Consider the following 23,938-nt stretch of genomic DNA (forward strand, 5'->3'; position numbering starts at 1 on the left):
AAATGCCTGTGGTATAGATAAAGAAAATTCTTATTATTCTAGTTTGTATAGATATTATTTATTTTCGAATAATACACATAAATATAAATGGTTGTCTTACAGACGAATAGAACCTTATGTTATTCTTGTTCGTTTCATTGGAAATTGATATTTATTAGTATTCACTGTAAGTTTGAATTCATCGTACTTCGTTACAAATTTAGAATCGTTATAGAAGACTTTCTTTTTGTCTCTCATTATCTTGTAAACATATCTGACTTAAGACTTACTTTATAAAATACATAGTTTAAACATTGTTCGCTGCTATTCACTGCCTTCAAAAACAGATCTAAAATTTCGATACCAAAGGCGACTCTTGTTTCGAAAATAATATTGCATACAATAGAAGAAATATTCACTATGAGTCATTCATGAAGATTGCAAAAAGACCTGAAGTTTTGAGTCACGGTCATTACTCATTTTTTCCATTGAAACAAGGCAGACAGATGTCGTGCGAACAAAGAGAAGAGGTGGCTAACGTTTTATACAGGGTATTATTAAAAAAGGGTGCAAGACTCGGAGGGCGTCGAGAGGTCAGTAAACTGAATGAACAGTGTTCAGTCGACTGTGGCGTGCAGAGTCAAAGATTGGATCACAAATCCCGTGCCACTGGACTCCCCGTTATCGCGAATTAGCGAAATAACGGCCATCTTTTATATTCTTGGAAATCGTAGGAGTGGGTTATCGTGGTTCACTGATGACAGGAAGTACGGTTAGGTGTCCTATATCGGAACACAACAGTTACACCATAACGAGATCTGTACACAACGATATAATAACAAGCGTATAACAATCTGAACGCTTTCCAAGTACGATTATCAAATGATAACTATGTCGATACATCCATCCTTCGATTTACATGGTATTTTGGTTCACAGAATTTCGCTTTTACATGGTTTTTAAAAATATAGTGTATTTGCAAAATGAAATTCTATTAAAAACAATATTTTATGCTGCGCATATATTTCGTTTATTTGATGTATTTGCTATTTCATGAAAGAACTGATATTTGTCATACCAAAATAATGTTACGAGAAGGACGAGTGAAAAGAAAAGTTATATTTTTAAAAATCAAAATTAAAATGATAAAAATAAAATTTTATGTATTTGTTATTTCATAATTAGCTCGATATCTTTCGTTTTCCATTTGTGTTTCATTTTTATTTTACATTTTACATCTTTCCATTTAATTTACAAACGTAGTTTCTCCATATAAAGAATCATGATTTAGATTCACATGATATCCTCTGGATCTTTTATTTAAATCGAGAGGATGGATGCATAATTGCTTACCTATTGCTGATTTTATAAATTAATCTATCCCTGTAAGTCACTATCATCCTAATTATTCATTTATTAAAGGCTTTTAATCGCCTCAGATAATTCCCTAAGTAATGAACCATCAGCTACATATTTTTCTTATCGAATATTTTCAAAGGTGTCGTTGAAAGTGAAATCAGTCGATAATTTCTGCCACGATTGAATTCCGGATTCCTGGCTCGCTTTGCGCGATAAAAACCCAAGCTGTTATCGGAAACGAAAGAGTTCTCGCCGTCATTCTGACTCGTTTCTCCCCCAATTCTTGCAATTTCTTTTAGTCGTCTCGAGCCCCTAATCGGCACTTGGCCTGTCGTTTCCAGAGCCCCACTCGTTTCACCCTTTATCAACGTCCGAATTGTGTCCGTGGCTTATCTTCACGGCCCCGCGACGCCATTTTCTCGTCGGTTGATCTCGATCACTGGGGCGATTTGTAGACACAAATAGGCTTTCTGACGCTGATCAATTGGGATTACTAGATCACAAATAAACTCGATTACAGTAGTTTATATTTCTATAAGAATATACAATTATTCTTATATTTATATCAATCTTAGTCGTAAATTAAAGAGTATTCTACTTCGGAGTAGTCTAATAATTATATTTTTCTGAATAGTTTCCTGTTTTTCTAAAAAGTCGTAAATTAAAGTTTGTTACTCGCAACTTATCGTCTCATCAAACTCTAAATTATAAATTATTCTTATATTTATATCAATCTTAGTCGTAAATTAAAGAGTATTCTATTGGAGAGTCTGATAATTATATTTTTCTTGATAGTTTCTTATTTTTCTACAAAAATCGTTAATTAAAGTTTGTCACTCGCCACTTATCGTGTCATCAAACTCTGATATCTATTTGTATAATATTCAGAGAACATTCTTCGAATTCAACACGATTTATTTTATGAATCGCATCGACAAAATACTCCACATCGATGCACGTGAACTATCTGCTACCAAATAACGGATTACTGATCCTGAACTTATGATTCAGTTCTGGATTATTAATATTACCCAGCTCATAGATCACGAATCCATGTGCAATTTCGAAACACTGTGCAATTCTAAACGAAGAAGCGCAGGATCACCTGGAAATTTGTCTGATCCATAGTGAACCAAAAAATGATAACCACGTAGGGGTAATGAAATGTTTAACCAGTGTTCGATACGAAACGTTCCGCTTAGCGGGTATCCGTTCAAACTAACTAGTTATGTTCGAGTAGATCGACGTCGGATTATCGGTGCGGTCTAAACTGCAGTTCCGTAGAATCAGGGATGGATAAAACCATGGGGCTTTATGGGTTTTAGCTCAGGGAACTCCAGGGATTAAGTGAAAAACTATTTTTTTAATATATGTGTATACAAATTGCTTCCTCTGTGAATTTTGAGCCACATTCTATCTACTCTAAATTATTTATTTGGAGAAGAGTTCATGTAATATTACATGAACTCTTTCTCTAAGTAAATAAATAGAAAACTCCGTGAAAAAAATGATTTATTTATTCTTTGACTTGGAATTCACAAATGGAATAATTTTTCACTTAATACACATTTATAGTAGACATACTACAAAAGGAACACTGTACTATATACCTATACAGAGTGTTTAGTAATCTTCATGGGTGTCGAACAATTTTAAGAACGATTCTCTACAATAAAATGAGGTGAAATAAGACACGAATCACTTTCTGAGGCCAGTATAATAAATACTCTTGCTAGTAACATCACACCCACATTCCAGAGGCCCACAGAAGCTAGCTACAGCTCTGTCTGGAAGCGCTGACTAGTCAGACGTGGAGAAACGTCTCCGTGATAGGACGAGAGGAGTTTGTTATTACGCGATTATTGTTGTTGCTGGAGCTAATCTCTGTCGTAACCCTGAAGCTCGCGCTTAGCACTTACACGACCGATCCGAGAAATAAGAAGTGACCCTCATCCTGTAACCCCACTTAAGTCTCCGCGGAAAGTAGCAGTTTCCAGACTGAGGAAGCACCGAAAAAGAAAGGGAAAAATGGCCGGTGTCCGCCCTATTCTTATGTCTTAGGTCGATCCACGTCGTTCGCAACCAGGCGGTTAACCACTGACGATTGTATTATAGCCTCACCTCTTGACGTCCAGAAACGGTGCACCAGGGATGATAGAAAACCACTATCAGGCGACCCGTTTATCAGACGTTGATATCGCCGTGAAATAATGGCGGGCTACGTGCACTCGGAGCCTCCGTTGGGGCTGGGTTCAGTGGATCGATAGGAATTCAGGGTAGACAGTGTTTTGGAAGCTCGATGAGGAGGGTTCCGTTTGCTTGGGTAAACCCGCCCTTTGAAATGAGATGAAACTGAAATCTCGATAGCGGAGGTGTATTTTAGTCGTTCATTATGAAAATGGTATGTTCGACTTGCTGATAAATTCAGGTTTTACGAACAATGCTTGAAAGATATTTTGGTTTCTAATATACTTACAGTAATTATGCTTAACTATATCACTTATAGTATGCAAAGATAAGGGCTCTCCTTAACTTTCCTCTTTGTTTTTTTTTTAAAGCAAAATTGATTTTTAAATTTCGAGTTCGGGCTTGGAATCAGCGACCCCAAAGACTCCTGTATACCAAGTTTAATCCAAATCGAATCACTTTCTGTATTTTGGTCCGCCATATTGGATTCGCCAGTTAGAATTTCCAAATTTCGAGTTCAGATTTGGATTCAGTGATCCTAAAGACCCTTGAATACCAAGTTTCATCCAAATCGAATCACTTTTTGTATTTTGGTCTGCCATATTGGATCCGCCATTTTGAATTTTTAAATTTTGAGTTGAAATTTGAAATCAGCGACCCCAAAAACCTATGTGTACCATGTTTCATCTAAATCGTTCGAAAGGAACTCATTAAATGTTCAAGACAAACTATATATAGATGTTTGTTGTCAATTTCTTCCAGGAAATACTACGTGTTTACGTTTTTTACTACTTTACTACTAGTGCGTACGCACTTCCAGGAATTTATGTAGGTCACTGGGACAGCCCTTCATTCATAAGTATCTATAGAAATTAATAGAATAGAAAACTTTGAAGTGTCATAACTCAGCGTAGAATCATCCGATTTGAATCTAACAAAAATCAAATTGAAGGGCAGAATTTTTACTATCTAATATTTACTAATAAATAGTTATTGCCATTGTTAGATATTCTTAAACAATTGTGTTGTTTATTGTTCGACTAAAAAGTTCAAAGTGTCGTAGCTCATCGTGGAATCGTCAGATACGGTTCATAGAAAATTAAAATTGAAAAGCGGAATTTCTTCTGTCTAATAAATACTTATTGTCATTGTTAAATGCTCTTAAACAATTGTTTCTTTTTTAATATACGTTTATTCTTCAAATGAATCTTCTACTCATATTTAATCTAGTTTAATTGCGTTTCGACGTTATTTTTGCACACTGCTCGAAGAGTTTCGCTCGCTATTTCAAATTTTGAATAACCCTAAACGATCCGCATGAACAATTACTCTAACAATTACTTGATACATGCGTCACCCCGAACATTGCTACTTACTCTTACGTCCGTTTCCTAACGAGAAATAACAAAAAACTGCGCGCGCACAGAAGGATGGATAGAAAAGTAAGTTTTCCCGAAGGTAAGCTTATTTGAAATTTAACGAAAAGTAGCCGAGTTAATAATTCATTATCTTCATTAGCGCAAGCTTCAATTAAATCGCAACAAGCTTTATCTACACATTTTTCATGCCTTCTTTTCATTGTCGGAGCTACCAAATTTATCTGTTATTTTACCCCAAGCGATACGTAATCATTGTCATTTAATGAGGATTCTACGTCAAACAGCTATCATTTGGCTATAATCGTAACTCGTCTGTCAATTACAACGCGCGTAATGCAGCTAATTTCCAGGAATGTATGCAATTTTAATCAAAATTATTCAATGCGAGTCCCGCGCGCACGAATGTAATGTTTAGTCGGGAGACGTTCGTTATTAAATTCCGACGATAATGTTGCCAACTATTCAATACTGTGACGCGATTATATTACCGAACCGTTACTCCGGCGGCAAATGTTCTTTAATACGCTCAACGTGTATTCTCATTGTCGTAATTCACTATTAATCTCTCGTCGTTTTATCGCGTTTTAAACACGCAACATTTTGACGCTTCTCACGATCCAGAGATCTACAAATGATGAAAACGCGTCGAGTCAGAGGTTGTTAGTCTTTCAATTGTGGAGAAAGGATGGGATTTTGTGACCTGAAAGAAATTATTTTAATGTTTAGAAAATTTCTTTTAAAATTATTTTTAGGGTTACGTTTCTCGAGAACTTAACTAATCGATAGTCGACTAAACCGATCACTTTTTGTAAGATTCTTGATCTTAGCAGGATTTTAGGAAACAGTATCGTGATAATGTTTGCAACATCCAAATTTTGTACGTTTTAATTTTATGGAGCTGATCAATTTAGTTTCTTAGATATTTACATGTTACGATATAGAAAATTAGCGTATGTAAAAGGTTACTGACATTGTTTTATGTAAAGATATAATTCCTTTTAAGAAAACGTATAGGTAGTATTCCTTATATTTGATTATTATTTGATTATTTGATTATTGAATATTCCTTATATTCCTTTATCATGTTCACAACTCGATTTAAAGAAAAGAAGTATTGTTCTTGTTCTTGTTCTTAAAGTATGCAAGTAAATTAATTGATTTGAATTTCCAATCACTTGTTATCTACAATAGTAAATGGTTATGTCAATGCTGCTTTTACTTTCAAAAATATCCTACGAATCAATAAAATATAATATTTGAATCCCTCTATAATCATTTCAGTCAAACAAACATACCAATTTCTCTTCCCCAATAGTACTCAAAATCTAAACAAAATTTTCCAAGTTAGTCACCATCTTAAAAAGGTTGAGAACCATTGCTTTCGATCAACGATAAGGGAGACCAAACTCTTCCTCCTTAATTACTCTCGTATATTAAATACTATTGTGATTTATCACTCCGAGAGACGAGGGTTCCACATTGTCGTGCAAAGTTTCTCACTATTCAGTGAATATCTTTGGCCCACGAACTCACCGTACCATGGCGGCCATAAAATGTAACAGAATACAGATTTCGTGGTAGTCATAGCTAAAAGAAAATTGCTCCGGTGAGCTGGCGATGCCCACCTAGTTTCCACGCCCTTTAATTACCTCGACAAACGACTATGTCACAAGCAGGGAGGAAAAGTTGTCGTTACGCCTGTAAAGAGGCTAGCATCATCCAAAGGTCGCAGGCTCTTCAAGTGGTCATTGTCCAATCTGTGGTTCAAGATCCTTTGTTCGGGACACTCGACTATGGCCACCTTTAACGATCGCTCGGGCTTCGTCATCGGGGACATCCTGTGATATTGTTTTCCCGTTTCGACGTCAGATAACAGGGACAGATAATCTTGGCAGCTGCGGATGGTAGACGTCGAGAGTGCAAGACAGTATTCTGTAAACTGTGTAAAGATGGAAAGATTCGATACAAAAATAATTTTTTCGGGTGTTTCTGGGTTAGATCTTCGACTTTTCGCTACTTCCATTCTTTTACTTGTGAAGAAGGAAAGATAAAGATGCAAAACATTATTTTTTTGAGGTATTTCTTGATTAGAATATATAATTGTAACAAAATATAAAGGAAGTTTTCTTTGGCTGGAAAATCTTCAGTTGTGGAGATGTTGGCTAGGAATAGCATTACTATTCGTCCACGTCATTAAAGGTTTCGCGATGGGAGTCGTTCTTTCTATCCGAACTGATCTTCCTTATTTCCTATAATAGAGTCATCAATCAAATTTTATAAGACACTAAAAGGACAAGCAAGATTGACTGCAGCAACTTGTTTTGATTCTTCTTTGATTCCAGTGAACAACTCCATATTGACGTCCCTTTCTTAAAACAAAAAAATCTTTTATTTCTCGGTCCCAGCAATTTGATCATCAATCGCGACTTTCAAGCTAGACTGTTCAACTGCTCACTCTGAGAAGTTAACTTAAAAAATCGCTCTGTCATTAAGAAGCCAACCTCCCAACCTAAGAAATACCTTCTTCCTTGTCTTGTCGACCGTTTCAATAATCTACACAGTTATTGCTTCCGATCAGAATTGATCTTTCTTATTTTATGTATTACAGAGGTATCCATTAAATTTTAAAACGCATCGAGGAACAAATGACTAACACGATCAATATGATGGATTACAGCAACGTTATGTTGATTTTTCTTCAATTCAATTATTAGGTACCGGAAAAAGTTCGTGCAGATTTTCAGAGAAAAATACAAATACTCGAATCTGTTCCAAATCATAGGTTTATTCAACGAAATTATCACCATTTATCATCTATTTCATCAATGACTTCATCAATTTCTTTGCAATAAGTATCTGCAGTAATAGTCTGCCACGTGGAAGAAAATCAACGTGAACGATATCTCGTGTAGTCCACCAAACAGTAATCAGCACCTTCTTCGAATGGAGACTCGGTTTTTATATGGTTCCTGTTGCACACGAGCCCTTCTGAACCCAGTGGTGTGATTGTCGTACATTATCATATTCCACCCACTTTTCATCACAATATTACAAATATTACAAAATATTACAAATGCTCAGCCGGGAGTATTTATTTGTTCTCTTCCGTTAATCAGTGTGGTATTCATTTGCCCAATCTTTCGTGAAAATTAAGTAAATGAATCCGCTTTCTTGCGGTAGATTCTTCACATTCGAATACTTGAGCAAGCTCAGAACATCTTTTTCTTGGATTTGAACTTACGTACTCGATGAATTTTTCGTGTTCGATGACAGATGGACGCCCTGAACGCGGTTCGTCATCTTCCGATTCATTTCCTTCTTTGAACCTTTTAAACCATTTCTGTGCGATTCTTTCACTAACAGCACCTTCCCCACAAACGCTACAAATGCGTCTTGCTGCATTTGCTGTTGTACTGCCAAGTTTAAATTCGTAAAGAATAAAAGCACAAATTTTTACTCTTTCGCTGTCCATGTTTACTGTTCCTATAGCTACACAACAACGAAACAATTGAACTTCACAGAGCATGCATACCAATTACAAAGATCAAGCTTTAAAATGAAACCAGACTCATGTCTTACAGTTGCCAATTACCACGCGAAAATCGATATATAGTTACAATTAACGAATAAACCGCACGAACTTTTTCCGATACCTGATAGTATGATATTGGAAAATTTAATTTGTAAATATTTGTTTACGCTTCTAGTGATTATTTCTACGCGATAACGTGTAAAAGAATTCAGATACTAAACGTACATGTATGTGCTAAAATCCCTCGAGAGTTTAATGTACTAAGTAGGAGTCCAAGCAATTCAATAAATGAAATATGAGGCAATAGGAAATTTAACTGTTCAATGAAAATTTTTATATGAATCATCATTTCTATGTCATAGTTAGAGTTGTTGTTTGATTATATTTCGGTTAGTTTATGTTTGAATGTTGACATAGAAAACGAAATATTCATCTGTGATATGATTATTAATGATGCATTAAATAGCATTCCTTTTAGATGTAATAGAAGAATTGTTAATTGTCTAGTGAAACTATTTAAACGAATGTCTAAGAAAGATATAAAAGAAGTCTACTAGTGAATTCTGTATTTTTATTGTAGAATATTTCAAACTATCTAATTATTAGAAAATAGAGAAATTCATTTATTACAGTTGTTACGTATTATATATTTAATAATAATAATAATAATACTTTATTTACGGGCTACACGCCCTTGATATCCAGTACAATGTGATAACATGACCGCAAGAATAAACAAAAACAAAAAACACAAAATGGAGACGAATACGGTGTCCCTATGATGTAAAAGTAACACTTATAAAAGTCTTAGACTTTCACTGAGCTTATGGACTCGGGTACAAAATATATTAATTATATAATGCAGCAGTATAAAAACATTTATATATAATATTTTATGACATAGTCAGAATAGTTCTTGTTTATCCTTGTAGTATAGGCAGTGGACATCTCTGGTTCCTTTCCAACAAACACGTGCCGACTTTATCCACTTTCTTTTTGGTTCACATTGTCACCTCTTTTTTAAAACAGGAAAATCTGTTTTCGTCCTCAGTGCCTCTAATACCTCTAATTTGATCGTCATGAAGTTGAACCAGGTTCAGAGTATCGCTCCATCCCCAACAGTACAAGAAGTACCTTCATCCTTGTCATGTCAACGTCTCAATGACCCCTCCGGCTCGTTAAGTCGAAGATAACTTGCTTCGATCCCTCTTTGATCCCACGTTCAGGAACAGATACGTATCGGTATTAATGGAGGACATGTCATCGAGTCGGTTTCGTGGGCGTCGTTGGCCCTGCCAGCTCACTGTACTTCGCGAAAATAATTTAGAAGCGCGAATTGAATTCGCACAAAGGATCCCCCAAGTGCGTTGACCGTCCTTTCGAGGTCCAGACCCCTGGCCTTGGGATTCCTTTCGCGAACACCAGGCACCGTCTTTCCAGCCGCGCATAAAGCAAGATAAAGCTCCCATAAAGCGAACGTAAAATTTTTCCGCGACCGCCTCGCACTTGCGAATAGGCAATCCATGGGAATAGGTTGTTTTTAATTTCGCTAACGTTGCTCTCGGTGCCCCAAGGACGACGCGTGAGCATCTTCAAAAAATAGTCGTCATCAAGTCTGGAGTCTTCGTCCCGGTGGTTTATTTCGCGTTGTTAATCATTTTTGTTCGAGATTCGAATACATATTTTCTGTTCTTCCTTGACAACTTACAATTTCTATTTCATTATTATATTATAAAAATTGTTCTCGTATTCGACCCCTTTTTCATTGTAAAAGAAAATTCTTCAATTTAAAGGAATATGTAGTAAGATAAAGTAAAGTATCAACTACAAAGAAAGATAAGATTACGAGTGTACTTACCAATTATTAAGTGTAAAAATTACTTTTCTATCTTCGCATTTAACTATTTGTAACTTTAGTTTGAACATTTTCCCGGCATTTTGTTACGTTCAAGTACCAACTTTCATAAAAAAAAAAATACAGATTCCTCTTATGACTGGAGGAAGATCATAAGTGGTACAATTTTTCTTTTTAAATAAATGGTAAGTTTACCATAGAAAGGCATAGAATTAATTTCCAACCCTTAATACATTAAACAATTTTCAAACATCGAATAGAGCATGAATCTCGCTGAACTAAAATGAAAATAAAGTACCTGTAACCATTGGAATTGATTACAAGGTATTAAAAAGACCTAGGCTGCCACTCTACATGTTTCGACATCACTTTCAGGTCTCCTTTCGAAATCTCTACCTATACAAAAGTTCCAGAATAATCGATGCCGAATAAAGAGGTTACAGAAGTTGAAATATAAATAAATCTAAGAGGTTTAGCGTCTCTCCTTACCGGCCCCATGCTTTTCTTCGAACTGTTTCTGGATCCTTATCGATTGTTCGAGGACATTGAGCGATTTCCGCTGCAATGTATAGGCCAGATCCGCCCACGCGTCCAGAGAAGTGTTCTCAGGTTTCGATCCCTCCTCGGCGCTTCTCTTTTCCCAAAAAAAAGCACCGATGTCAGCCACCTAGACGTCGTATGCAAATTTTCTGTCTTCCGACATCGAGTGTATGAATCACGTTCCACGGACGCTGGGCGTCTCCAGTTGCAAGCAGGAAATAACACCCGACGCCGCGTCGTTCAAACGAAAGCGCGAATAAAGCGCGCGGCGCGTTTCGAGACGTCCTTTTCCACTTTCGTCGTTTACGGGAGGGGGCTAGTGTTATGACAAGTGGGTGATAAACATTGGTGATATCACTTTGAACCCGAGGTGATAGTTAATATCGCGATTCCTGGCAGGTTGCTTCAAGGCGCACCGAAATCTTTCTGGCGCGAGGGCCAATTCACACTTTGCTGCCAACTCGAGAAACAGCAGGCGTACAATTGTGTTACAATGATGGAAAATATTTTAGAGGCCATGTTTAATGCGAATTTCGAAATTTTTTATTCATGTTTCATGTTTTATTCATGCATACTTTCCATACCTTTTTTTATTGTTTGTATTAGCTTCGGGACAGGAAAGTCTGTTTTAAAAGGATTTGTTAATTATTTATACAAGTGTTTCCTTATGTTAGTTTTAATCGTATTTACAGTTCTGTGAGACGATTAATGTTGAACGTAGAATTGAAGTGAGAACTAAAATGGTTAATTTTTAATACCTATAATATACTGTCGTCGTTTTTGAAAATCTATGTTTCTTTGGGTCTTCTTGTGAATTTACTTTTTTCCTAAGTGCAATGATGCATTGTCAAATACAATTGCAAGTTTCTTTTCTAAATAAATCGATAGACTTTATATTGATCGGTTCTTCTCGTCACTCTGTAGGTGAAACTATTGAGTCGTGCTGTTCGAACAGAGAATTCTTCAAGAGATACCGTGTCTGGTTAGTGACAGTAGATTTCTACTTGAAACCAGATATGGTCTTCATTCAGTTGAACATTGGTCAAAGTACAAAAAATGTTCACTGCCTAGAATAACTTTAATAATTTACACAATATTATGAGAATATTTCGACGTGCAGTTTTTAATTTATTTATATTTTATTTAGCATCCTCATGGGACTTATTATTACAAAATTTAAAAAATTATACAGGGAAAAATGAAAATAGTTGAAAGTTGTTACAATATATATATATATTTTTTTTATACAGCTGCTAGCAAATTGAATAATAAATTAACTATTTTTTAGATTCGTTTTACAACCTGAATCATTTTGTCGAGTTAATCTAACGTTGCACCTCGTACGTGTAAAACATTTATGTCATTCATCTTCTTCATCGAACCTCCATCAATTGACGACTACCATCGTTTCTCTGCTTCTTTGTATTCGTTTTGTACTATGCTCGTAAACACAGCATTTTCTTATCAATTGGCCAGTAGACATCATTTGTTGGTTAACTTCATTCAAGACACCCTGCTTTGTGAGCACTAACATACAGGATGTCCCATAAAATCATAAAAAATCCATTGCTGTTGCAATATTTAGTTTCAGATTGTAAAATTATAGTGTTCTCCTTTGAATCGCTAACCTTTTAAACCCTCTCTTGCCAGTGTATGTTAAACAAACAAATCTTTTATAACATAATTCCAAAAAAAAAAACTATAATTAGAAAATTAAAAATTGAACAATTTAGATTGATTAAAACACTGAGATTCTGGAAACAAATACAACTCCAAGATAGACCAAAATAGCGATTGACCATTGTTGTGCCTACATTTTATGATACACCCTGTATGAAATCATAGAATAATCAACCAACGTACGTGTCGTTGCTGTTGGAATCCAAAGATCACGCAAAACGTGCGCACAAAAGCACCAAGCTTACCGTTCCACGCCAGCAGTATCGTTCACCGGCGTAGCCGAGCATAAACTTGTCTATTCGACGCAGCGTACGTCTCGAACGCGAGTAGAACAATAAACTACTCGCAGACATCGTGGTAAATCTCAAAGATCGTTCCCCTACGTGCAACGAACCGGTCACGCGATTTCACGAGGAAAATAACACGCCCCAATGACCGACGCGCGTACTGATACTCGGTGACAACCCTAATTTCCATCGCTCGGAGAGTCGCGTGCAGCCTGCAACGAGTCGCGGAGAGCAACCAGTCCTAACGTCATCGGTGGCAATTTAACCCTTTCAGGAATGTTGCTACACGCCATCAAATAATATTTTTATTTTTCAATAAAATTGAATTTTCGTTTTTAACATTTATTTTATCGTTGTTTTTTATACGTTGTATCTAATAAAAGTATATACTTATGGTTTTTTCTGTTTATGTATATTTTGGAACAATAATTTTTACAACGCCCACGTTTGTGTCTCTGACAATATACTTCTCCCATTTTAACGTTTAATCAACATTATTTTCTGTACGTTGTATCTATTGAAATTGTGAAACAATTATTCATGTGTACACCAGACTCCATACTTTTTGGGTGTATTCAATCACGAAGTCTAATGTTTTGATCTATAAAGTCATTAATAAAGTCATTAAAGAGATTAATTCAATGTATAGATAAGATTAATGCCATTGAATTGCAAATAAATAAGTAGCCACAAGATTCTTAACGTAACGATAATTAATTTTGGAGCAAATAACGTTTGATAAAGAATGAACCATTGAATATGAATAGAAAAATAGTTTCAATTATTTTAAAAATATTTTTCATCTTCGTTCCTACTATTCCACCTCTGGAAAGGGTTAAAATTGCATCGATCGGATCTCGCCGTGGAGTGTCGTGTGCTCGTCGCCTCGCGAGACTCAAACGTCGTCTCTTCTTGCAGAGTTGCCAGCAGAGCCGATCACCGGTGACTCGTTTCGTTCTCTCGAAGATCAAAAGTGAAATAGTAATTGCCACGTCGACTAACGATCCTCCCGCGGAATAATGCGAATCCCCTGATCGAGAGACATCCCAAACGCGAGAACTAACGAGCATATCGGGGGCGTGGAAGCGCGTAAAAATAGAGATCGAACATTTTTCCGCGATGATTCGATGCGCGAGTTGAAGAGAATCCATGGGTCAAGCCATTCTCCTATGATTCCATTCCGCGTACGAAAATATCCACACGAAGAGAGCGACGCGATAAAGACGTGAAAAACGAGCCGACGATCCCCCCAAATGGAAGAACTGGTGTTTTCGCTCAACGTCATCCGATATCCCAGCCATCAGTCAGCGAAGTGAGCCCGAATTCGATTTCTCTTGAGTGTCTGACCGTTGGAGACTTCCTGGTCCTGGCAGAAAAATGGCCCTGAGTCCTTAGATCCGAAATTGTATCAAATGTCTCCAAACATCTTGGTAGAGAATCTGTGAAGATAGCAGTTAATACCAGCCAAGCTTTTTATTCGCCTTTTAAAGAAGTGCTTCAGAATTCTCAGGTCCCATTTTGCCTCAAATCGTGCAAACATATCGATCAGTGGTCAGTAGACTATTCGACAATGATTGAGATTCTTTCGTGACCTGACATCATGATATTTTTTACCATTGAAGACTTTTATCATTCTAAAAAAGTCCCTTAGAATTCTTATATCCTAAATCAGAGATCATAAAGTGACTGATAGGTGGTCCAGAATACTGCCAGTTCAAACCAATTCAGAATTCTCAGGTCCCATTTTGCCTCAAATCGTGCAAACATATCGATCAGTGGTCAGTAGACTATTCGACAATGATTGAGATTCTTTCGTGACCTGACATCATGATATTTTTTACCATTGAAGACTTTTATCTCTCTAAAAAAGTCCCTTAGAATTCTTATATCCTAAATCAGAGATCATAAAGTGACTGATAGGTGGTCCAGAATACTACCAGTTCAAACCAATGAATATTTAGTCTAGATCTAGAAATTTTAGTCTAGAAAAGTTTTCCAGAATCTTCATACATCAATTTCACTAAAATATTCCAAACGTACCGATAGACAATCTGTGAAGCTTACAGTTATAACTCTAAATGTCTTTTTATAGAAGCATTTCAAAGATCGTGAGCCTTCAAATCATCTCAAAACACACTTGTACTTGATAAACAACATCTGATTTGTTGGACTGTCGTCTAGAATTTGTCACTATTCTACACTTGCACTGTAAACCTTCAAAATCCCTTCGTATACCTCAAAATAAGTACTCGAAAGTCCTCAAATTCCAAGTAATATCGAAGTGAAGGATGCAGTGATGGCTTCCATATTCTTCTAGAGAAGTATTCCAGAGTCCTCAGCCCTCGAATCATTTCAAACCACACTACCAAGTGATAACCAGCTCCTGACCTCTTGAATTGTCATCTAAAATCTATCCCAATTCCACACTTGATCGGTCCATCGAAACCTCCTTATTTCTCAAAATATTGGGTTGTCCGGAAAGTCCATGTCGATTTTTGGCAGGTGGTACAGGTCTGAATATATCGAAGTGGTTGAAAACAAATAATATGTATACATCCCTTAAAAATTGGAAAGGTTGTGGAACAAAATGGCACCTATGTAATTCGATAAATATATATTAAAATTCAAACGTGTTTTTGAATTTTTCTTAGAAATTGCCACGAACTTTCTGGACAACCTAATACATATCCGAAATTCCCCGAATTCGTAAAATCCCAGCAAGTCTCGAACGGTAACGCTCATCAGAAGTCCGTGACGCTTGCAGGTCCCTGCAGTGAAGGTTTCCATGTCTCTCCGAGCAAGCGTCCCAATACCCTTAGCTTCCAAGTTGTTTCAAATGGTCCAAACGCACTGGTAGTTAGTGGACAACTCCCAAAACTGATACGCGAAGATCGCGAGGCTGGATCGTTCAGATCGCGCGAAATGGATGCCCTGGAATTGCAAGCGGCCCTGGTGAAGCTGGACCCGGCCACCACGGTGACGCCTATCGGGTCCAACGTGAAGATCGTGCCGCCGCATCATCGTATCGCCTTCGCCGTCGACCTAGACGACAACACCCTGACCTTGGAGACCGCGACGCAGAACAACGAGAAGCCTGCCAATGTACCGTCGACCCTGCAGGCGAGCAGCGCCTCGAGGAAGCTGCACAGCAAGTGCTCGGCTAGCCTGACCGTGCCAAGCCATCAGAATCATCAAAGCAGCCAGCAGATAGGGCATTCGAAGTGCAACATGGCGGAGGTCAGGTGACGCCAGCCTTGTTTCGACCTCATATTTTACCACACTTACCCGCCTCACAGAAGCAGCAAGCATCACGCTAAGCATCACTCTAAGGAGAAGAGACATAGATCTCATGTGGTGAGTGGCTGTACAAAGTGATGTTCGATGTGTAGGGGCCGAAAATGATTGTTTTTAGTTTAACGGGCCGGCGAGGGAATGTTAACTCCGTTTTCGATGTCTTCTAGGGGGAGAAAGCTTCGATAGAAAGCTTCGCAGGGTTCCGTGATCGGTTTTCATTCGAAACGGGGTTACAGCTTGTCCGTGTTCGAGGATTAACCGCTGCCGGTGGCATGATTGTTTCGCGATGCAAGTTTATGTGTGTAGAATTGCGTCGACGTGCACGGTTCATGTGTAGCTAGAGTATGTAGAGCCTTCAACTGCTTGTGTGTTGTTGATTATGTTGCTGGCAGAATGTTGAATTATTTCTGAGGCTTGCTATTCGTTGGAGGCGTTCATGTCCCTTTGTGAAATTGAATTAAATTTATTAAACCTTCAGCTGTCTTAGAAGGTCAGGAGCGATGAACACCGAAGGTCTCTGAGAGGCTAATTCTATTTATTAACTGCCTCACCAGTTCGTCTCTCATCTTTAACAGGAAACTTTGAAGGTATCGTTCATCTTTCTGTTAATCTACTGACATAAATGATCGTTTAATAGACAGGTAGATCAGTTAGGTTCGTTCATCGACAACTGCAATTGCAATTACCATTTCTACAATCACATCGGTGGGAACCAATAAAAACAGTACCTGTAAAATTTGTTGAAAAAGTTTTATGAGATTTGTGTTAGATGTTCTTTTAGAGGGACATTTAATAACAATATCACCTGGATTAACTTCTTGCTGTCTGAATATTAATTAAATCGTGGACTTAAAAATAACAGTGGAATAATTTCTTGTGTGAATGCTGATGTTTAATTAATTCCTTGTTCCAATCATTTTCACCAAAAATTCAGCAAAAACATTAATTTGTCATTAATCCAGTGATTTACAAAGAAGTCCATAGTATTAGATTGTCCCAAAAGTTTCTTTAGTTTTATTAATAAATAATACATACACAATATTTTATGTCTAATGTTACATTATTGAATTGTGTACGATTCATTTTGCTCCATTACTGGTACAACATCAACATCTAAGAAATTAGATTGTCTATTTATATAAACACTACCGCACAAATAATTGAGTGCAAATTACGAAAGAAACTTTTGGGACAACCTAATACATGAACTCCAGGTAATTCTAGTGTTAAGAAATGATGTATCGAATATAACAGTTCTAGAAGCAGTAATTCCTTTCTAAATGAAGATGTCAAGAAGCAGGTGCAAACTGCTCACCTTACTCCAAAACGTGGTGTCATCAAAAAATAGTTTAGCATTTTCCTTGCATCAATTTTGTGTACCATCATCTTAGAGAAGATCCACAGCCCGCCCCAGTTTCTCGAGTCACTCTGTCTATCATTCTGTAGAAAATAAATTGCCAAGTGTGCATTATTAATCACTTACGTTGAAAATAAATGAGTGCAATTTCTTATACGTCCACGTATTAACACGTTCCCTGATCTACATTATACATATGTGGGTCAGGGCAGTCCTCGCTGAGTCCGTGACCCGTATATAGAACAGGAGAAGCCTCAGGAGCCTTATAGCTTCCTGGAACACGTGATTAATATCCATTTGTATTTATGGAACCATACATTCTAAATTACGCTTGTTTTTTGGCATCCTTGTTTATGAAGTCTCTGGAGCTTTACTCGGTTTCTAGAACCACCCTATATAATAGGATGATTATATATAAATCGAGTTACTTTTATCCCCTCTATTGAATGAATTTTATTCTATCGTTCAAAAAACAAATTATTCCATTCGTATTTTTAAGTCCATGAATTAATTAATACTCATACCGATCGATGAGTAACTGAACCTGGTGACAGCAATTTTAAATGTCCCCATTCATAAATTTTGTGAAACTTCTTTAATAAACTTCATAGGGAATGTTTTTGTTGATCCCAATCGATTAGGTTGTGCGATACAGAGTTAACATGAAAGTAGAATTAACTAAGAATGAATAATTATATCGTCATTGATCAGCCTGCGATGAACGTTTTACTAAAGCCCATATTGCAGTTTAATTGAGATGTTTCAACATCTGGGCGAGAAGCCATTTTCAAACATTATGAAGCTTTCGATACAGAAAATAATAATTGGTAGTCTAATGAAAAAATAGTCACTGTAATATGGATTATATAGAAACAGAAAATTGAAAGAAAATAGTGAAATATTTTAATCGCAACATTTTCATATACAGTCAGGAACCATTTTTAAGCATAATAAAGCCTTGAATACAAATATAATTATATTAATAGCTAAAAAGAAATAATTGCTCTACTACAGATTCAAGAAACAGCAAATTAAATGACGAAATATAAATAATAATTATAAAGAACATATATCCTATTATTGACAATTTTTCGATGCTACAGTGAAAGTAGGGGAGAAAAAGATTATGATGTCAGTGGGTTAAACAGAGAGACAAGCTCGAGTGGTTCGAAAGAGTCGCGTCTAATGTGATTTATTGCTAAGAAAGTGGCTTTTAGAGGCCAGTTGATTTTTAATGAGACTATGTCTGCAATCCTGATTGCAAACATTGTAACGCTGCTCCAAAGTATGGGACCTGCACGCCAAAGCCTCGAACAGTATAAATCGCCATGTCACTGCTTCAATGACTTCATGTGCTTATCATTAGTGCGCATTACATTTTCAGCGTCATCTGTCTCATAGAAATTCATAGCAAAATTTGCTTCATGCAGGTCCAGAGTCTGCACTCCAGACACGTCATGAAAATATCTAAACGATATCATCTGTTTTATTTAGGATAAAGTGCGACGCATAATTCTTTGATATCTGGTGCATTTCTGGATTTATGTATGTTCTTCGCGTACCAGCCTTGAGGATTTGATGAAGGGGAGGTTGGTAGTATTGCAATCTAAGTTAAGAAAAACTTAGGATGATTGAAGAAAATTAAAAGATTCAAAGCCAGTTATGAAATAATATAGGATAAAAATTATTAATAAACACATAATCAAATTATAATAGGCTTATATTTATTTTCAATATTACATCCCCAATTACTCTCTCATCAAATTAATTGAAAAGAGGTACCATATAATTTAATTAGAATATTCTTAATCATTTTAAATTCAATTTCATTTTAAATCATTTAAATATTATACCTAAATAATTTTTATACGACAAATCTTAACTACAGTTCCAAATCCATCTTCCTGTATATTCTTAGCAGGGTGTAGATGGAAGTGTAACCATAGAAACAGCAACGAGGACATTCCTATTTCCTAAATTTTACATTCGACCCACAAGATCTTGTGGCATGGTTCAGGTACGCTATGCGGAAACGTGGCACGTGTCCGTAATTTGGAAAACAGGACCGCAGTCCTCTCGATCACGTTCTCCCAAACTCTGGCGTTCAGAACTGCTATTGACAAACAATAATAAACTCTCCAAGTCCATGGTTGACTCTTGTGGCTCGACAAAGATTACGACAAAATTCGGTCACTTTAAATTCCAACCACTAAACAATGGTAATAGTGCCAATGTGTGCCCAAATAAAGTCGTGATTTCTCTAGGTTTTATAATTTACCATTACAAACGTTGCATTACATTCTGTTAGAAAAATACCAAGTTACATAGTTTATATAACATACATACATTATTTACATAAATAGTTTATTAATACTGAGTCAGTCCCATAAGTATTCACACTCTGTATGTTTATCGAAGAAATTTCTCTAAATTAACTAATAGGTTTGATGTTTCCACATAAATGTTTCAGTAACAAGTACATGAATAAATTGCGTATATTAATACTGAAACATCACATTCATTACATGACATTACATTCGTTACATTACATTCGTTACATTACATTCATTACATTCATTACATTACATTCTGTTAGAAAAATACCAAGTTACATAGTTTATATAACATACATACACTATTTACATAAATAGTTTATTAATACTGAGTCAGTCCCATAAGTATTCGCACTCTGTATGTTTATCGAAGAAATTTCTCTAAATTAAATAATAGGTTTGATGTTTCCACATAAATGTTTCAGTAACAAGTACATGAATAAATTGCATATATTAATAGTGAAACATTTATTTGAAATCATCCAACCTACCATTTGATTTCAACTTTTTTCAGTAGACATAGAGGATACGAATATTTGAGTCTGACTATAAGCATCGAAGAAAAAGAATTTCAAAAATATCAGACCAACAAGTATTTTCTCAGTTTCGATTATTCGAACTAAAATTTCCTGAATAATAAACAAATCGTAATCTATCCGCTTCTAAATTAAATCTCTCAAAGGTTGCTCGTTCTTTACCAAGCACCAGCTCGTATCTCGAGCCTTGGACCTAAACCTGAACAATCCCACCGACGAGCAAACGTCCAAGTCGTCAGCCACCGAAAGTGTACAACAGTGTCGCGTAACAGTCGCCCTTGCCTCGTTGAATCTGTATCACCAAGTCACCGGATAATGAGACACGCTCTGACTGATATTCCATGCACCTTGCAACGCTACCGTGGCCGTGTACAATTCGATACACAAAGGGACGAGCACCTTCCGTGACGGGGAATACCGGTACATTCTGTCGCCGCGCACCGTTTCCACAAGGTAGCTAGGCCGTCGCACAGTGGGGCCAATAGCGTCAATAGCTGACGGAAATTATTTACGGTTAATTATGGACATGTCTCGAATCAACTTGAAAATTTGTACAATTAATATTTCGGCTTGAAAGCTGAACCAACCTACGCAAATTGAAGCAACGGTATCATTAGATAATCGGTTTCTTCTGTAATTTTCAACATCTGTTAAAATAGAAAATATTCTTTCGGCCTCGACATTTGAATGTGAAAAAAAAAGAACTGTTTCAACTAACAAATGGGCACAATCTAAGAAGTCTAAGAAACACGTTCCAATAAGACTCTGGCCTGGATCAAGGTGCGTCAAGCATTATTTTTGCATTTTTTTCTAATTTTACTACCCTAGAGATGGAAAATAATTATTGTGCAGCAGTCATAGGCAAATTTTAGTATGTTAGTATTTTAGTATGACGGAAATTATTTACGGTTAATTATGGACATGTCTCGAATCAACTTGAAAATTTGTACAATTAATATTTCGGCTTGAAAGCTGAACCAACCTACGCAAATTGAAGCAACGGTACCATTAGATAATCGGTTTCTTTTGTAATTTTCAACATCTGTTAAAATAGAAAATATTCTTTCGGCCTCGACATTTGAATGTGAAAAAAAAAGAACTGTTTCAACTAACAAATGGGCACAATCTAAGAAGTCTAAGAAACACATTCCAATAAGACTCTGGCCTGGATCAAGGTGCGTCAAGCATTATTTTTGCATTTTTTTTCTAATTTTACTACCCTAGAGATGGAAAATAGTTATTGTGCAGCAGTCATAGGCAAATTTTAGTAATGCTACGTTATTGTTTCGGTGTTCAGTTGTGGTCTGATTTAAGTTCATACGTGATACAAAACCAAATATTACCGTGGGTTCACCTGTTTAAAAAATTTCTTTCTATTTACATGAGACAGAGAATGCGTAAAATCGATCATTCCGTCTCTCTCCATTCTTTCAGGTAGCTAAAAAAATAAAAAAAAAAACGACTACCCCACGTTCACAAGTATATTAGGCAACCAATCTACATGAAATTAGTGATCCAGGTGTATTTTAATTCTTTCGACTTTTCGCCACCTTTTGAAGCCATCGGCCCCACTGTGCGTCGTTGCCGCTTTAAAGTGCACGCAGTCTCGCGGCACTCCAAAGCGCTCGTAATGGGCGTATCGCGAGTCACTTGCCTACTCAGACTATCGCTACCAGCCGCGGACAACATTAATGGACGTATTTCCGGAACGACCCTAACCTATCGGGTAAACGAAGGAAAATAACATGTCCTTGTGCTGTGACCTCAATTTCTCAGCCCTTGTCAAGGACGTGCATTAACGATCACAAGTGTTTACTGTCACCTGTTATGTCCTCTGGTGAGGGACAGAGTTTGATCGATAAGGTTAAGTAGGTTAATTTTTTATTAGAGTTTTATTCCTTGTTGGGGAACTTAATCATAAGATTTTGACATCCATGGAAGTTTTATTAAATGCGAAGGATCTTTTTTTCAGAGATTTGTTAATTTTTGGAAGACTTGAGAATAAGATTTCAATTTTTGTAGGGCTTCGTCAGATGCTTGGGTGAGAGGAAGAGCTTAATGAAAAATGAAGGATAAGTGAGGTTAATTTTTGATCAGAGATTTGTTAATTATTACTATTATACTTAGAATTCGATAACGATCCTTCCAAATAAATTCTTTTGCTATAAACAATAGCATTCCCTTAAACCCACTATAAATATTTCTTTATATTTTGAATACCATCCTTCCAAATAAATTCCTTTGCAATAAATAATAATGTTCTAATAAAATTTGCCCAATACTTTTGATAAATCTACATTTCCTTCCATTCTAAATACCAATTTATCATTTTCTACCGTCTCTTGAGTAAATGTTGCGTTCTTCATTTAAGCTTTAATGCAGAGGGATCCAGAATTAAGTTTTAACGCGATTAAAACATAATTTCGGATCGCATTATCGTTCTCAGCGCCTGCGGCATGGACCAGGCGATCATGTGCGCCACTGTATTACGTTTAGACCTAAAGGATAACCCACTTAAGACGTCCATTGAGAGCAAGCTTTTGATGAGTGCGACGCTGGAAGTCAGAGTGGTGCATCTAGCGTGCAATTGAATTCATTCAACCGGCCACCGCGCATAAAGGGATAGTAATTATCGCGAGAGAATGCAGACCTTATTGCTGGATCCTCTTCTTATTGTCTTTTATTGGCAAACCTCTAAATCTCCAATTAATTTCATTTCCTGACGTTAGATTGCATCGTATGGGACGTTAAGTTCAATTAGGATGGTTGTGGTTGTTAAGTAAACACACTGGTAGGAATAGAAGAACGTTACGTGGACTAAGAGAGAATACTTTGATGAATTTTATTTGGAAGTGTTCAGTTTATTTCGTATTAGTTTTATTTAATCCATTACCAAGATTCCCGATTTCTAAATAAACGGATGGTTATTTAACATCCGAGATGCTTTGGACAGGCAATGCTATCTATAAACGAAGTGATAGGTTTAATGGAAAGGTATTGGGTAGTCCAGAAAGTTCATGGAAATATATTTATTGAACTACCAAAAATCGACATGGACTTTCCAGACAACCCAATACATATTGTTCTGTCTTTTTTCTAAGAATCATTTCATGTAATAATTTACGATATTGTTCCACAATCGCCTGTCGAAGTAATTATTTAATTTAAGTTATGTTTGCCATGGACTAAAATTATAGCTGTTGACTGAGTTAGCAACACCATCTACTGCGATCATAAACTAATTTGATAGTTCCATAGAATATTTTATTATTGTAATACTATGCTTTAATCCCCGTGAAGAAACCATTCATCCCGATCGCCTAAATGTCCTTCGTTTAAGGCCCCACACCACAGTGCGCACGCGGTAAGTGGGTGTATTTTTAATAATTTTTTTCGAGCAAACGATGAATGTTTTTTTTTTCATTGATACTTCTATCCAATATATACATAAATAAGACATTACACAAATTTTCTTATCCAAATATTACGAATAGTTTGCGGTGTACACTGTTACACTCTGACGAAGTTGCTGCTTGGTGGTTGACAGCGATTAAGCTATACGATTCATCTGAAGAAAAAAAAAATATATATATATTTATAAACTAGACATATAGGTTTAC

General features: G+C 36.4%; 1 protein-coding gene and 1 long non-coding RNA gene across 2 annotated transcripts in view; both read left to right on the plus strand.

Moving 5' to 3' along the window:
• LOC128877411 (uncharacterized) overlaps positions 1-15,711 on the plus strand; it is a 34,977-nt gene extending 19,266 nt beyond the window's left edge. The window contains exons 2-3 of the long non-coding RNA XR_008457243.1: positions 13,717-14,110; positions 15,563-15,711. This is a non-coding gene — a long non-coding RNA (uncharacterized LOC128877411). The remainder of the gene's footprint in view (positions 1-13,716; positions 14,111-15,562) is intronic.
• The window catches only part of LOC128877364 (dual specificity tyrosine-phosphorylation-regulated kinase 2-like), a 404,332-nt gene that overhangs the window by 182,885 nt on the left and 197,509 nt on the right, over positions 1-23,938 (plus strand). The gene's annotated exons all lie outside the window — the stretch shown is intronic.

The sequence above is a fragment of the Hylaeus volcanicus genome, chromosome 1 (assembly GCF_026283585.1).
Source record: "Hylaeus volcanicus isolate JK05 chromosome 1, UHH_iyHylVolc1.0_haploid, whole genome shotgun sequence".
NCBI lineage: Eukaryota > Metazoa > Arthropoda > Insecta > Hymenoptera > Colletidae > Hylaeus > Hylaeus volcanicus.